The following is a 17,728-nucleotide window of genomic DNA, read 5'->3' as shown; positions in this document are numbered from 1 at the left end:
TGCCCCAGGAACATCCTCTAAAGAGAAGGGAAGGAAGGAGGGAGAGATAAAAGGAAAAAAGAAGAAGCAGGATTCGTTTTACCTTAATACAGATTTGTGTACCCTAATAGTACTCAGCATTATCCAATATGGCAAGCATCACCATATATTGCAGAGTATAGTACAATTAATGCTTAGTGAAATATGTGTTAGTATGTCCCAACCTGGCATAGGCTTTGCTTTGCATTGCCTTGTATTAGCTTAATGTCTCCTTATATCTCCTCAGTTACTGTAATTGTACAATGAAGAAAGTGGGCCTTTGAGTTGTAGTTTCAAAACCCAGCTTAACCACTTACTAACTATGCAAACTGGGGAAGTAGTTTAATATCTCTGAGCCTAATTTTTCATAAGTAAAATGGAGAGAGTAATGCCTACCTCGCTAGGTTATTGTGAGGTTTAAATGAGATAATATGTGTAAAATAGTTGGCATTTAATTCAAAATGGTCCTTACCACCATCACCATCACACACACACACACACACACACACACACACACACACACAGAAGAATATTATTTAGCCATAAAAACATGAAATTTTGCCACTGCAGCATGGATGGACCTAGAGAGTATAACATTAAGTGAAATAAGTCAGTCAGAGAAAGACAAATATACGATTTCACTCATATGTGGAATTTAAGAAACAAAATAAATGAGCGAAGGAAAAAAAGAGAGATAGACAAAGCAAGAAACGGACTTTTAACTGTAGAGAACTGATGGTTATCAGAGGGGAGGTGGGTGGGGAATGGCAGAAAAAGAGGGTGGAGATTAAAGAGTACAGTTATCATGAAATAAAATAAAATATTAAAAAAAGAAAAAAACTAGAGATCATTTGAGGTGATAAACAAAAAGACCCAGCTGTGGGAGAATCGTCAATAAAGCTAGGGTCAACATACAGACACTGGAGCTGGGCCTTTCAGGAACAGTCTGCTGCCAAACCCTCAACAAATACATCAAATCCAAGGTTTTCATTAAAATGTGGTTCTGCATGAGAGAATCCTAACTGTGGGAAACGAACAAGGGGTAGTGGAAGGAGAGGTGGGCGGGGGGATGGGGTGACTGGGTGATGGGCACTGAGAAGGGCACTTGACAGGATGAGCACTGGGTGATATGCTGTATGTTGGCAAATTGAGCTCCAATAAAAAATAAAATAAAATAATAAAATAAATAAAATAAAATAAAATAAAATAAAATAAAATAAAATGTGGTTCTAGAAACTACTTCTAAAGCAGTTTTTTATTCAGCCATAAGAAAAGGAAGGAAATCTTCCATTTGAGACAACATGGGTGGACTTTGAGGGTATTATGTTAGGTGAAATAAGTCAAACAGAGAAAGACTAATACCGTCTGATCTCACTTATATGTGAAATCTTAGTTGTGGAGGGGGAAGGGAAACAAGTTCATAGATACAGAGTGATCTCTGATTGGTGGTTGCCAGAGGCAGGGGGTGGAGGGTGGTTGAAATGGGTGAAGGAGGTCAAAAGCTACAAATTTCCAGTTATAAAATCCATAAGTAGTGGGGATATGATACACAGCATGGTGCCTATACAGTTAATGAAAGTGTATTGTAGGAATGCCTGGGTGGCTTTGTGGTTGAGCGTTTGCCTTCCACTTAGGTTGTGATCCAGGGTCCTGGAATCAAGTCCCACATCAGGCTCCCCATAGGGAGCTCCCCTGTATATGTCTCTGCCTCTCTCTCTCTGTGTCTCCCATTAATAAACAAATAGAATCTTTAAATAAATAAATAAATCTGTATTGTATATTTGAAAGTTGCTAGGAGAGTAGATCTTAAAAATTCTCATTGCAAGAGAGATTTGTAGCTATTTGCAGCTATGTGTGATAATACATGTTAAGTAGACTTACTGTGGTCATCAATTTTGCAATATATACAAATATGAAATCATTATGTTGTATACCTGAAACTAATGTAATATTAAATGTCAAGTACATCTCCCCCCCAAAAAAATTTTTAAATCAGGTCCTGTAATTCAGAGCTTATTTTGTCCCAGCAATCATGATATATTTGTAGAGTTTATTTCTGACCAAGGACTCAGTATAAAATAATGCCTAGATACGGCCAAGAAAATGTCATGAAAGCACAGATGAACTCTGAACCTTCAAAATAGATTTCAATAGATTTATTGAGCTTTAATTGGTATAAAATGGAGATCTACTGTCATCCCTAAATCCTCCTTAAGACATATTTGGACACAATTGATATTTTGCTCAAAGAATCTAAGGGATTGGTGGCTAAAAGGAAGTCATGGGCTTCCCACGTCTCCCTCAGTCCCACACCTAACATCCACCAAGTTTGCTGATTTTCATCCCTGTTTTTTTTTTTTTTTTTTTTTTTTTTTTTTTTTTTTTTTTTCATCCCTGTTTTTGAATCTATCTCTTCCTCTGTCCTTACTTCCCTCTGCCTTACTTTTGGCCCCACCATCATTCAGCTGGGGGATCCTCCCAAGAATCCCTAAAGATATTCCCTGCCCCCTGGTTCTGTTTTTCAGCTTGAAGTTACAGAAAACTCAAACCAAAGTGTGTTAGCAATAGAAAATATCACTGTCTCAACAAGAAATCTGGAAGCATCTCAAAAGATCATTAAAAAAAAAAAGGTCATTAACTTGGCAACACAATAAGGTTATCAAGGACTCTGCAAGTATGTTGGCAGCTTCATGATGGTCATATCCTTGGCTGCACAATGACTGACTGCCACAGCTTGGCTCTTCAGCTGACTTCTCCTTTTGGGTATTCGTTAACGTTGCATAGCAGCACATAAACACATGACCATGATTGCCTACAGATTAATCAAAATCCATTGATGGAACTGAGAAGAGGCTGGTTTCCCTGAGCCCATGAGAAAGTGATGACAACAAAATTGCTGGATGCTAGTAGGATAGGCAACCAAATGTGCCTGCTCTCCTTCACCCTCCTCACCAGCCTCCTTCTACACAAAAGGCAGCCCAACAATGCATATCTGACGCACTTGCACTCCACCCTCCAGTGGCTCCCCAGGATTTAAGTCCCCTACTCTACATTCTAGCAGCATGAATACAAACTTTGAAGTATTTTTACACACACCAACCAATCTGCTCTATGCTGGTCCTCTCCTTCCTTTATTCTCATGCTAATACTGAGCCTCCAAATCCCACCTGGAGGAGATAATCTCCCCTTTCACCTAAGATTTGGCTAAATAACCCTTATTAAAGTCCTATTCTGAGCTATATCTGCTCAGTACAGAAACCATCACAATGGTTGTTCAGGGCTGAGTTCCCTTCTGGTTAGCCCCTGGTCTTCCTAAAACCCACTGTTAAATATGTTTTACATCATCCTACTTTTCTAACACTCTTGCAGTCTATCTTAGCAGTTACCTCTTAATGTAATGATTCTTTGCCAAATATAAACTCATTGAGATAATGTGTATTACCTTATTCATCTATGTAGCCCCCATACCTTCCGAGACGTGGCATAAAGTAAGCTATCAATAACTTAAAACATTGTTATTGTTGAACCAGTTGCATACAAGCTGATTAAGGAGAGGAAGGAGTCAAAGATAATGGTGGTAAGTGGAATAATTCTGCTAGGAAGAATGTTGGACAGGAGAGCCACTTGGGTGGGAACAAAGGTTTTGTGGGGTTAAAATATGACCATGTGGGGATTTAGCAATGGCAAGACTGCCCCGGTAAGATGAAAGACTGGAGTCTGTCTCTGGGGCCAAGAGAAGTTACAACGATGGTACAGTCATCAGTGTAGAGGAGATAATGTAAAGCATCAGAAAAGACCTATTCATCTTCAGTTGAAAACCTGTACATATAGAACTAACAGGGCTGGAGGTTTTAGCTTAAATGTTACTACTTCCTGATCCCCTTCATCCGTGTTGCCAGCTCCTGGAAACTCTCATAGGAACCTGTCCTATCGCCATCATCATACTTCCCATATGCTATTATTATTATTATTATTATTATTATTATTATTATTATTAATGATTTTACTATCTTCCCTGTTAGTCTACAAGCACCATTCTGTTAGGGACCATGTCTACTTTGATCTCCATGGTTTCTCCAACCCAGAATCCAGCACAGCAGACAACATTTAAAAACTATTTCTTGGGGCACCTGGGTGGCTCAGTGATTGAGCTTTGGCTCAGGTCATGATCCTGGGGTCCTTACAACCCTCCTTTGATCTGGCCCCATTATCGTCCTCCTTCTACAGATGTGGAATCTGGGGTTTAGGGAGTTTAAATAGTTAATGCAAGGGAACTGGAGCCTGCTATCTAGCACATCATTTTACCTCCCAGTTTTAGTAAAAAGAAGGCAAAAGAGGGATCCCTGGGTGGCGCAGCAGTTTAGCACCTGCCTTTGGCCCAGGGTGCGATCCTGGAGACCCAGGATCGAATCCCACGTCGGGCTCCCAGGAGCATGGAGCCCGCTTCTCCCTCTGCCTATGTCTCTGCCTCTCTCTCTCTCTCTCTCTGTGTGACTATCATAAATAAATTAAAAAAAAAAAAGAAGACAAAAGATAGGTTCTCAATGGTCATCCATGGGCTTAGGTCTGTCCCAGTCCTTTATTTGACTTGCCCAATATTTTTAAAACATTGACGCCAACACTGGAAATGGGGAGATTTCACATATACACCTGGATATCAAGCTTCTTTTGTAAATTTCAGAAAAACTAAGGAATTTATGCAGATTCAGACAGGTCAGGAGTTGGGTCAGAGCTGAGTAATAGCTGCTAGCCTGGTGAGGCCCTTAGGGGCCACATTACTCACACACACCCCCCTGAGTGTAAGCACCTGGCGCCCACGAGTCTACTTCACTCACTGGCCCACATGTACCCTGCAGCCATGCAATTGCTCTCTTCAGATTGTACACAGAGTCCTTACAGTTCTTTTATTATCATTCAATTTCCCTTGTCTTTTTCCTTAAAAGCAGAGTTAATCTTTTTTTGTTTGTTTTCTTAATTGTTTTTTTAAGCCTCATTTTATTACCCTGCACTTTTTTTTTTTTTTTAAAGATTCTATCTATTTATTCACGAGAGACACGGAGAGAGAGGCAGAGACACAGAAGCAGGCTCCATGCAGGGAGCCCAACGAGGGACTCGAGGGACTCAATCCTGGGTCTCCAGGATCACACCCTGGGCCGAAGTCGGCGCTAAACCGCTGAGCTACCCAGGCTGCCCCACCCTGCATTCTTATTTTCAAATGAATTAGAGTCCTCTAGAACGAAGACTGATTCCAAAGTCCCCTCTTGAAGACATCTGCCTCAGTACTCTGTAGTCACACCTCACGTCTAACCAGCAGCAATGTCAGGTCTTACCTGACCACCATGACAACAGTGGAGGAACAAAGCTCCTGCCTGAAGTAAACCAAACCCCCTTCCCCTGCAAGCCCACCACCCTGAGAAGTCCTTCAGAACAGTGCTTGCTCTAGCTATGAAGTATAAAAGAATCACCTGGAGAGCTTGTAAAAGCACATATCCTGGGCCTCTTTGAGGAGAGATTCTGATTTAATTGGCTCAGGTGAGGCCCAGGATTTATACTTTTACTCAGCAATTCCACCTCTGGGTATAAATTCAAAAGAATTGAAAGCTGGGTCTTGAAGACATATTTGTACACCCATGTGCATAGCAGCGTTATTCACAAAAGCCAAAAGGTGGAAGCACCCAATGTTCATCAAGAGATGAATGGACCAACAAAATATGGTATGTACACACAATAAAATATTGCTTAGTCTCAAAAAGGAAGAAAATTCTGACACATGCTACAACATGGTTGAACCCTAAGTGAAATAAGCCAGTCACAAAAAGATAGGTACTGTATGATTGCACGTATGTGAGATACAAGTTCATAGAGACAGTGGTTGCTAGGGGCCAGGAAGAGAGGAGGTGGAGAGTTGTTTAATGGGCATAGAGTTACAGTCGACAAAACTAAAAGACAACCTACAGAATGGGAGAAGATATTTGCAAATGACATATCAGATAAAGGGCTAGTTTCCAAGATCTATAAAGAACTTATTAAACTCAACACCAAAGAAACAAACAATCCAATCATAAAATGGGCAAAAGACATGAAAAGAAATCTCACAGAGGAAGACATAGACATGGCCAACAAGCACATGAGAAAATGCTCTGCATCACTTGCCATCAGGGAAATCCAAATCAAAACCACAATAAGATACCACCTCACACCAGTGAGAATGGGGAACATTAACAAGGCAGGAAACCATAAATGTTGGAGAGGATGCGGAGAAAAGGGAACCCTCTTACACTGTTGGTGGGAATGTGAATTGGTGCAGCCACTCTGGAAAACTGTGTCCCTCAAAGAGTTAAAAATAGAGCTGCCCTACGACCCAGCAATTGCACTGCTGGGGATTTACCCCAAAGATACAGATGCAATGAAACGCCAGGACACCTGCACCCCTATGTTTCTAGCAGCAATGGCCACAATAGCCAAACTGTGGAAGGAGCCTCGGTGTCCATCAAAAGATGAATGGATAAAGAAGCTGTGGTCTGTGTATACAATGGAATATTCCTCAGCCATTAGAAATGACAAATACCCACCATTTGCTTCAACGTGGATGGAACTGGAGGGTATTATGCTGAGTGAAATAAGTCAATCGGAGAAGGACAAACATATGTTCTCATTCATTTGGGGAATATAAATAATAGTGAAAGGGAATAGAAGGGAAGGGAGAAGAAATGGGTAGGAAATATCAGAAAGGGAGACAGAACGTAAAGACTCCTAACTCTGGGAAACAAACTAGGGGTGGTGGAAGGGGAAGAGGGCGGGGGTGGGGGTGAATGGGTGACGGGCACTGAGGGGGGCACTTGACGGGATGCGCACTGGGTGTTATTCTGTATGTTGGCAAATTGAACACCAATAAAAATAAATTTATTATTTAAAAAAAGGGCATAGAGTTTCAGTTTTGCAAGATGAAGAGAGTTCTGAAGTTAAAAGGTGGGATGGTTGCACAACACTGTAAATATGCTTAATGCCTCTGAACTGGACTCTAGGGAATCAGTAAGATGGTAAATTTTCTCTTATGTATTTTACTAGAATTTTAATAATAATAATAAAGATATTTGCATTCTAAGAAGCGCCCTGATGCTAATGCTGCTGACCTATGAATCACACATTGAAGCAGCCTTACTTCAGAGGACTCGACCAACCATAAAAACATTGACATTGAAACCAAATTAGTTCTTAGGGATACCAGCTTCCCTCTTTATTGCTGGGTGACTTGGTGCTTATTCTCCATAAAGCAGATCTCTTAACCTCCCTGGGTCTTTGTTTTCATGTCCCAAAGATGAGACTTTGGATGAGACCCTGGACCAGGTGACCCTGTTTCCTTCGGGATAAGTGAGTACATAATTTGAATATGAAAGTGCTTCCAGGAGAGAGCTCCAGCCAACAGATGGAAAGACTGTGCAGTGTACACAGTGTGGATTTAGGATACTCCAGACTTTTCCAGTCTATGGGAAGGAAACAAATTCTTTAGGAAAATTAGGTTTATTCAAGATGGTTCTGAAGGTTTGGGATCAATGTTTAGAATGCCTGGAATTTGAGAAGTGATCATTGGAATCTCTGATTTCAGTGTTTGGTAGTTTCCAGAAATGTAGGAGTCTGGTAATTCCAGTATAGTTAATGTACAGTGTTAGATTAGTTTCAGGTGTGTTATATAGTATTCAACACTTCCACACATCACTTGGTGCTCATTGGCAGATATAACTTTTATTTTATTTTTTTTAAACTTTTTTTTTAATTTTTATTTATTTATGATAGTCACAGAGAGAGAGAGAGAGAGGCAGAGACACAGGCAGAAGGAGAAGCAGGCTCCATGCACCGGGAGCCCGACGTGGGATTCGATCCCGGGTCTCCAGGATCGCGCCCTGGGCCAAAGGCAGGCGCCAAACCGCTGCGCCACCCAGGGATCCCGGCAGATATAACTTTTAAATCCCAGTTCCTCTTTCCTATTATTGTGAAATATTGTTTCCTTAATGGCAATTAGACCCCCCCCCCCCATGCTGCCTGTACAGTATTAATGGCTAGGGCTGGAGCTTGTTGCTAATTTGATTGTAAAATCCAATTAAACTTTAGATGCAACGGACTTCATAAAACTGGCACTTCTACAGCTATTATCAAATATACATATATGGCTTGTATAATAGACCTAGTAAAACTAATGATTACGTGGATACATGAACTTCATGTTTGTTTTTCCGTATTTGGGGGAAAAATCATAGAAAAATTCAGTTTCGAAAGAAAGAAAGAAAGAAAGAAAGAAAGAAAGAAAGAAAGAAAGAAAGAAAGAAAGAAGGAAGGAAGGAAGGAAGGAAGGAAGGAAGGAAGGAAGGAAGGAAAGAAAGAAAGAAAGAAAGAAAGAAAGAAAGAAAGAAAGAAAGAAAGAAAAAGAAAAATTCAACTTCCCCTCTCAAAGCTACCACCAGGCAAAGACCGATTGACTAGAACATGCTTTCTTACCTTTGCTGATCTCTGGTGGTACCAGCGGGAGTATTTAAAGAAGCCAATGAAAGTAGAAATGTAAGAGGGAAAAAAGTACATGGTGTTTGTGGAATGCATGGAATTTATAATACCCCAAGCATGTTTCCCTTAGACATGCAATTTAAACTACCCAGATGAAAACTGGTCCATTGGTGATAGTTATATATGTTTCCTCTCAAAAAAAAAGTTGCTATAGGTGCAGCAGAACAACCATATAATTACATTTGGCTTGGAAGCAACCTGAGTCAGGAATCTCATGCTAAATTTGCAACCCAGAAATTGCTCCAGTCAGAGGTAAACTCATGGCAGACCAGTAACAGATGCCACTAGAGAACGATACTGGTCTGCATCAAAGTGCTGTTCACATCCAGTTCTCTGGAGTTGATACTGGAGAACGGTAGAGACCCAAGGACAACTGGACCATGCCTGCCAGGGATCGGGTTATCAAGAGATAACTAAAGGCAGCCAAGGACATTGGATAAGCAGATGTGTTCTGTCCCTGGTGCTCTCTATATGACACTGAGTTTTATAGGCAAGGAGACAGGCTCAGAAAGACAAAACTTGCTGAGTCAAGAGGCTGGCTTGATGCCAAATCTTTTTTTTTTTTTAAGATGTTATTTATTTATTCATGAGAGACACCCACAGAGAGAGACAGAGGCAGAGACATAGGCAGAGGGAGAAGCAGGCTCCATGCAGGGAGCCCGATGTGGGACTCGATCCTAGGACCCCGGGATCACACCCTGAGCCAAAGGCCAACGCTCAACCACTGAGCCACCCAGGCATTCCTTGATATGCCAAATCTATGCTATTTTCACCACCTGCCTCTAACCCACACTGGGAGAAAGGAAGCACACCATGATCTGAGGCTTGAAAAAATGAACCAAAGGCACAACCACTGGAAGCAAGTGAGGGTCTGAAGCCTAAAGCAGGCAGAGGTGGAGGTGGGAGGTGGTCAGGGAAGCCCAGGACTTTGACTCCTGAGTAGGAGTGCCAGATAAAATGCAGGACATATGCAACATTTGGGACCTACTTGCACCAAAAACTATTTATTGCTTCTCTGAAAGGCAAATATAACTGGACATTTTGTATTTTTATTTGCTAAATTAGAAACACTATTTTTTTAAAGATATTGTTCATTTGTCTCATTTATTCATGAGACACACAGAGAGAGGCAGAGACATAGGCAGAGGGAAAAGTAGGGTCCCCGCTGAGCAGGGAGCCTGATATGGGACATGATTCCAGGATCCCAGTGAGGGGAACAGGGCTAGCAGAGGACAAAGTGCAGCTGATATTCCACAAACAACCCCCCCCCCCCGCCCCCCGCCGCCCCAGGGTTCCTCATGAGGTTTCTAATTGTCTTAATGTGAATGCCTTGCTGGAGGGAAAAACAATATTTAACTTGAGAACGCAAGGCCTCCAGTATAGTGTAGGTCTTCCTTAGCATATGAAAATCTTTTTGAAATCTCCCTTTTCCTTACCTCCCCTAATTCCCAGTTATATAATCAGCCACCCCTCACAGGCCCCCGGGGTAGCAGCTCTTCCTGTCCACGGATCATGTCCCTGTGCTTTAATAAAACCACCATTTTGCACCAAAAATGTCTGAAGAAGTCTTTCTTGGTCATGGGCTCTGGACCTCATCCAAATTCCAACTTCATCACCGGGATCACACCCCAAGCCAAAGGCATAGGCTCAACCATTGAGCCACCCAGTAGCCCCAACAACCCTACTTCTGAATGCCTTTTGTATCTGGTTTGTTTGAATTGGAGGCAGGGCCTTGAAGTTGTTCTTTCTTTCTTTTTTTTTTTTTAAAGATTTTATTTATTTATTTATGAGAGACAGAGAGAAAAAGAGAGAGAGAGAGGCAGAGACACAGGCGGAGTGAGAAGCAGGCTCCATGCAGGGAGCCTGACCTGGGACTCAATCCCAGGACTCCAAGATCGCGACCTGGGCCGAAGGCAGGCACTAAACCGCTGAGCCACCCAGGGATCCCCGAAGTTGTTCTTTCTAAGTAAATGTTTGATTGCTCTTATGAGGGACAAGTAGAGGATGAAAAGACAATAGAACATTCTCACATTTGAGAAGGATAGCATTCTACGTGGGGAGCCAAGACTGTGTGTGTTTGGAAAGACAAGTAATAATACAAGACCAGGTCAGAAACTTCAGTGGGCACACAGATCACCTGGGATCTGGTTACAAGGCAGATTCTCATTCAGTTGGTCTGGGGAGGGCTTGTAACACTTTGCATTTCTGACATGCTTCCAGGTCCTGTCCATACTGCTGGTCTGGGGCCACACTTTAAGTAGTATATGTAAACCACATAAGCTGAAAGGGTCGTTCAGACACTGGTGCTCTTCACAGATGGAGCTTTCCCCACTGGGATGGGGGACAGAGGCACTGGGGGCCAGCCTCTGAGGTCCTGCGGGAATCTGTGCTTCAGATACGAGAGTCTTGGGCACGTCTGTTATTGTCTGCTGCTGTTATAGTCCATCTATGGGTCTTAATTGTTTACTTTTAGCAAAAGACATACAAGAACTATTGACCCAGGGTGTCTCTCTTTTCTTTCAGTGGAAAGATTTCTGTATTTCTACAGTGGCTGGGCTGGCCATAGGGCCTTAGAACATTTATTTTCCTGCAGACATTTGTGCTCAAGGATGAGGAAGATCTTATTTCATCTTTCTATCTCCAGATCGAAGGAACCCCTTCCCACAATCTCACTTTTCAAAGCCTGGTTGTTTTTGAATTACAGGGAACAGGAGTGAATTGTGGGGCCAGAACCAGAGAGGCCGATAAGAAGCCAGCTGCACTGGGCCTGAGCCAACATCTGGGAGCAGAGAGGCTTCCCTGCCCATGATCAACAATGCAGATGCCACAGAATGAAACTGTTCTGGATTTCAAGGCCTAGCACCTCATAATTGACAAACTTGAAGGCAGATACTGGCTTCAGGGTCATCAGCAAAAATCTCTACTTCTCCTCTCTAGGTTTGGAAAGAAAGAGAAAAACTACTATGTATCTAGGGTCTGCTCTGTGTCAGGCACTGTGCCTAAATCTGTCATTGGATTCACACACACACACACACACACACACACACGTTGAAGTAACAGGCAGAAAGCAGCTGGTTTTTAATTTTTCTTGAATTCATTTCATTTGTGAGAATAAATTTCTATCTCTAGAGTATGGATTTATACACTTCAAATCTTTTTGCTTTTGTTGATGCGGATGCCCTGATTAAACACAAAATTTGATTTTGGAAATTGTTCAGATAGGGTATAATCTTACCCAAGAAAAAGGCTTTGCAATTCCATTCCCTAGAAGAGACTGAGGCCGCCCCGCCCATTCAGTGGACGTGTCTCTGGAGGTATCACCCGATTCAGTTGACTCCGGCATCTCTTCCAATCCCATGACTCCTTTGTCTGCTTGTTTTACACTTGACTGGATGCTTTATCACTACATGAAGCAGTTCTCTTTGATGCCTTCTGGGAATAATAAATGCAACTGAATTATAGTTTTTAATTCAGCCACAAAGCCGAGAAGGGAGAAACAATCGTGTTAACTTGATTATTGAATTCTTTTGCAATTGTCAAGGGACAACAGAGGCTTCCAGACTATTGGGAAATATTTGGCTACTTCAAGGTGTACATTCCAGTCCTGTAAAGAGGTGATCCAGCTTAAAGCAGAACTTGAGAGTTCTCCACACCCTCCACTCCCCTGTACTGGTGTCCTTGGTATACACGGTCTAATAATAACGCAGGTCCTTCCCACTCTGCCCCTCCCCTGCTAGTGAGATTGACAACAGGCATTGCTAGGCAGGGCAGAGGAAACTCTCTTTCAACCACTTAACTTTTTCCATTAACTACTTTGAGACCTACCTCATAAGGATGATTCGTGAAGGATAAGTCATAGGTAAAACCTGCCTAGCACAAAGCTAGACACAAGGAAGGCACTCAAAGACAATAGCCATTGTGATTTTTGCATCATTATAAATAGAAGAGGCTAGGGAGAGAGAATTTAAAGGCACCAAGGAGGGGTGCTGGGGTGGCTCAGTCAGTTGAGCACCGCCTTCAGCTCAGGTCATGATGATCCTGGGGTCCTGGAATGGAGTTCCAAGTCAGGCTCCTTGCTCAATGGGAAGCCTGCTTCTCCCTCTCTCTTCCCCTCTCCTCACTCATGCTCACTCACTCACTCTCTCTCAAATAAATAAATAACATTTTTTCCAAAAGTAATAAATTAGAGCACTGAGGAATGATAAGAAAGTAGGGAGGAGAGAGGTAAGTCAATAGCCTCTTAGACTGGTTCCTATCTCACATGGTTAGAAGCCAACCTCAGTCTTGCAGGCAGGTCTTAGAGGATGCCAGCAGGGAGAATGGGGCCACATAGACTTACCAACCAGGATGCCCATAGTTATCCACCACCACTACCAAGAAAGCAAAAGAGAATTGCCTCTCTGGCTCCTTCTGGGGCCACTGGCCTGGCACACCTGGCCTGTTAGAACAGTCTTACCTGAAGGCTGGGTTGAGCAAGGATGTCCCTGGACATACCCACAGGACTGAAATCCTTAACACTACCAGAGGCCATCCTAGGAAACAAGATGGAATAATATCTCCCCGACCAGTGTCTGGGTCTTTTTAAAGCCTTGTATTTTACAATTACTTGCTCTTGACTCTGGAAAAGGAAGGCATCTTGGGCCTGGCATGAGTAGCCCTGGCTTTTCACCCTCATCCTGGTCCTGTCTCTGGGAACCTTCATCCTCAGGGTTCTCAGGGCCTCAATTTCCTCTGTATAATCTCAAATGGTCATATGGCTCTTGGAATGTTGTCAAAAGGATTAAATCATATAGTGGATGTAGAACACCAGGAAGAGAGCCTGGTCCAAAGAAAATTCCTAATAAAGATTACTTTTCACTCACGACATTTGTCTGAAGAAATCTGTATGTCGGGGATCCCTGGGTGGCTCAGCGGTTTAGTGCCACCTTCAGCCAAGGGCCTGGTCCTGGAGACCCGGGGTTGGAGTCCCACTTTGGGCTCCCTGCATGGGGCCTGCTTCTCCCTCTGCCTGTGTCTCTGCCTCTCTCTCTCTCTCTCTCTCTCTCTCTCTGTGTGTGTGTGTCTCATGAATAAATAAATAAAATCTTTAAAAAAAGAAAAGAAATCTGTATGTCGTGTAGGACACTGATCCTTATAGGTATCCGTATTATATCCATATTATAGATATCCATATCTATGTCCTGATACCTGAAATTCCTCTGAGAAGGGACAAAGGTTTTTATAATTAAATATGAGGCTGAATGTACAAATTGTGCAGAGGGAGGTTTCATAAATCTGAGAACTTACTGTGGAGGGGAAGAGTGCTGTGATCAGAGAAGCCAGAGAGAACAGGATCCCTGCTGGCTTCTCAGATAAAGATGCCAGCGGTATTGTTGTCAGCCCAGGGCCTGTGTGTCAGCTCTGCAGGTCCTAAGACACAGTTGTATGAAGTGCCTCCAAAGGTAACATAACAGGAGAAAACTTCCTTTCGTGAAAAATACACGAGACAGCCTGAAAAAGAAGGAAATGCTGCCACACACTATAACATGGGTGGCCTTCGAAACCAAACGCAAAAGAACAAATATTGTATGATTCCACTTATATGAGGTACCTACGGTGACAAATTCACGGAGACATAAAATATAACAGTGTTCACCAGGGGCTGGGGGAGGGGGAATAGGAAACTATTATTTAATGGGTACACAGTTTCAGTTTGCGATGATGAAAAATTTCTACAGCTGGAGAATGGTGAGGGTCACACAGCAGTGTGAACACACCTAGGGCAGCTGAATTGTACATTTAAAATGGTTACAGGGATCCCTGGGATCCCTGGGTGGCGCAGCGGTTTAGTGCCTGCCTTTGGCCCAGGGCGCGATCCTGGAGACCCGGGATCAAATCCCACGTCGGGCTCCCAGTGCATGGAGCCTGCTTCTCCCTCTGCCTCTCTCTCTCCCTCTCTCTCTCTCACTGTGTGCCTATCATAAATAAATTAAAAAAAAAAAAAATAAATAAATAATAAAATGGTTACAATGGTAAATTTTATGTTATGCATATTTTACCACAATAAAACAAAAAGGGGAGGAGCACCTGGGTGGCGCAGTTGGTTAAGCACTGGATTCTTGCTTTTGGCTCAGGTCATGATGTCAGGGTCGTGAGATCCAGCCCCACGTTAGGCTCCATGCTCCGCAGTCTGCTTTGAGATTCTCTCTACCTGCCTCTCCCTCTCTCATGCTCACGCGCACACTCGCTCTCTCTCAAATAAATAAATTAATCTTAAAAACACACACGTACACACAAAAGAGACATATATACAAACCAGAGATACCTAATTACTTTCAAGAAGAAAATAACTGCCTGGATTATCAGAATGTTTCTGATAGCTGGCCAACACACCCACAACCCTGGAGGTCAGAAACAAAAAAAGTCTGTTAGCAAAGCCATAATTAACACAGAGGGGTGATATTTAGAGCTGACTCAACTCATGAAGCTATGAATTCAGTCTACCATCAGCACTCCCTTTGGCAATTTCCCAGCCAGTTTTTCACAAACTAGTAGAGAGAAGAAATGATAGTATTTGTTAGCCCCAGAGGTAAACCACCCCTCTAGCTGCCCCAAGGGCTGAGCTAATTAACTCCTGGTTTCTACAACCCATCCAGGACACACAGCTCTGTCAGGAGGCCCGGAATATTCACGTTCAAGTACTAGAACGGTCTGCAAATTCCTTTCCTTTGCATGCTGCCTTATAAAACTGCTATATGAATTCTAGCTCATTTTTGCATTAAATCCTATTTCCTTGAGGTTATACCTCAACATCCTTAACTGACTTAGGAGTTTCTGAGATTTCCTCACAGGATCTTGACATTCTTTATGCCTAGCAGAGTCTGTAATACCTTATTTCATTCACTGTTGAGAGAAGGAGCTACTGGCTCAGGTAGGACAGCTTCTCACCTACAAGAGCAAGTCTTGCTGGACCTTCCTGCAGGAAGAGAAAGCCACAGGAAGATCACCCAGGAGTATTACCTTGGCATTGTGGGTTTATGCCAGTTTTATCTTGGAGAAGTGAATGGGCTGTGATAGCACATCAGAGATGGCCTGGGGCTGGGGTGGGAGCAGCCTTTGACTGGGACAAAGAAGTTTTTGTGGAATGGGAACATATTCTAAAACTACAGTGAGGTGATACTTGTACAACTATACACACTTACTTAAACTCATTGAACATTTTATGTATGTTATCCTCAGTAGTGTTTTCTATCAAAAATAAGAATGTGGAGTGCCAGGGTGGCTCAGTTGGTTAAGTGGCCAGCTCTGGATTTCCACTCAGGTAGTGATCTCAGGCTTTGCACTCAGCCAGGAGTCTGCTTGTCTCTCTCCCTCTGCCCCCCACTTCCCCAGCTTGCTTTCTCTTGCTCTCTCTCTCTCAAATAAATTAATTAATTAAATATTTTTTAAAAAAAAGAAATGTGACATTTGTAAGAACAAAAACAAAAAGCACTGAGCTGTAAACATTAGATTTGGCCCCTTTACTGTTCACTTAGTTAAAAAGCTTTATCTTAAAAAAAAAAAAAAAAAAAGCATCAAATTCTAATAGTGTTATAATCTGAAAAAAAAAGAAGTCCTATACTTGCAAAGTTTTGGGGAGGATCCAATGGCACTGGATGAAAAGTGTCATGGGGAAAAAACAAAAACCAGAAAGCACAATATGCTGACTCAACATGGCTGTGGAGGGCAAGGCCTGGAAACACCAAATCCAAATCTGCTATTTCTTAAGCAACCAGGAAGACTATCTCCTGGCTATCTTCAGTCTCACAAGCTGAACACCAGGCTACTGCCAAATCTATTGAAAAGACCATGGATCCTGACTGCTGTGTCTGGGTTCAGGTCAGCCACTTACTAGCTTGTGATCTTACACAAATTTGCCTCATCTCTGTGTGTCTAGTTTTTCCAATCCCTAAAGCCGAATTGTCATTCCTGCTACAGCACAGCATTGTGGGAGCTTGGAATATGGAGTAACAGACTGGCTGAGCCTTACTTTCCCTAACTATAAACTGGGGAGATAGTAAATCTTTGTGGGTGTGTCTGGCCTGCATGTCTATTCTCTCCTCCTGGCAATACCAGTCCACTCCTTTAGGGAACCTCTTTTGCCTCTTCCCAGTAGTCAAACTGTGGCTGCAGCATCACCTCATTGTCAGCCCCTGGGCCATCTGGGATGAGGATGAGCCAATCATAAGCCTTGAAAGAACCTGAGGCCAACATAGAATGAAATCTGGGCAATCTGGATTGTCTGAAAGTCCCTGGATTCATATTTGTTCTTTCAAACATATGAGCTAATAAACCTTCTTTGTGTAAAAGCAACAGCCAACACCCCATGCCCCAAATAAAAAACCAAAACCAAAAACAAACCTCCTTCTCCCAATTTTGCTCAGGGCCAGCAGTTCACTGGGGAGCGGGGGAAAGCAACCATCTCTGACTTTGTCTTGAGTTTTTCCCTCTAGCCCTGGGTAGAGGAACTCACAAAGTAATCCCACGTTTTAAAATCCAAGCTGAAGGGATCCCTGGGTGGCGCAGCGGTTTGGCGCCTGCCTTTGGCCCAGGGCGCGATCCTGGAGATCCGGGATCGAATCCCACATCGGGCTCCCAGTGCATGGAGCCTGCTTCTCCCTCTGCCTGTGTCTCTGCCTCTCTCTCTCTCACTGTGTGCCTATCATGAATAAATAAATAAAAAAAAAAAAAAAAAAAAAAAAAAAAAAAAAAAAAAAAAAAAAAAATCCAAGCTGAAAAATAAATAAAATAAAATAAAATAAAATAAAATAAAATAAAATAAAATAAAAATAAAATCCAAGCTGGACTCCAAATTATCAACATTGAGTTAGGCAGGGTCAGGACGGGGTCATTGCGCCGTTTTCATCCTTTGTATGCTGAGGTTTAAACAAACAAAACAAATAGGCTTTAACTGAAACAGGGGAGATTCATCGTCGCCAAGAAAAGAAATTCTCACCTTCTAGAGAGCTAAATGCTTGAAATGGGAGAACAAAGTTGGCAATAGGATCTCCACCCACCCCAGTATCTTCTGGAAGAGAGGACCAAAGACCTCTAAGCTGCCCGCCCCCTACACACACACACTCCTTCTATGAGTATACTGAGCTGACTGTCTTCACTTGCCCAACTTTTTCTGTCC

At 42.6% G+C, this 17,728-nt stretch overlaps 2 long non-coding RNA genes across 2 annotated transcripts; one reads left to right on the top strand and one right to left on the bottom strand.

Annotated features, from left to right (window-relative positions):
• Positions 1-7,018: 7,018 nt before the first annotated feature.
• LOC140636872 (uncharacterized) lies at positions 7,019-13,438 on the top strand. Its single transcript, XR_012034093.1, has 2 exons — positions 7,019-7,389; positions 11,279-13,438. It is a non-coding gene; the product is annotated as an uncharacterized lncRNA (long non-coding RNA).
• LOC140636871 (uncharacterized) lies at positions 11,588-17,093 on the bottom strand. The gene is made up of 5 exons (XR_012034092.1): positions 16,954-17,093; positions 15,444-15,529; positions 14,879-14,954; positions 13,861-14,064; positions 11,588-12,006 (listed from the first exon to the last, which is right to left on the bottom strand). It is a non-coding gene; the product is annotated as an uncharacterized lncRNA (long non-coding RNA).
• Between the last annotated feature and the right edge of the window lie 635 nt (positions 17,094-17,728).

This window comes from Canis lupus, chromosome 7, assembly GCF_048164855.1.
Source record: "Canis lupus baileyi chromosome 7, mCanLup2.hap1, whole genome shotgun sequence".
Taxonomy (NCBI): domain Eukaryota; kingdom Metazoa; phylum Chordata; class Mammalia; order Carnivora; family Canidae; genus Canis; species Canis lupus.
The sequence above is the reverse complement of the archived record's forward strand: the minus strand, read 5'-3'. Positions and strand labels throughout refer to the sequence as shown.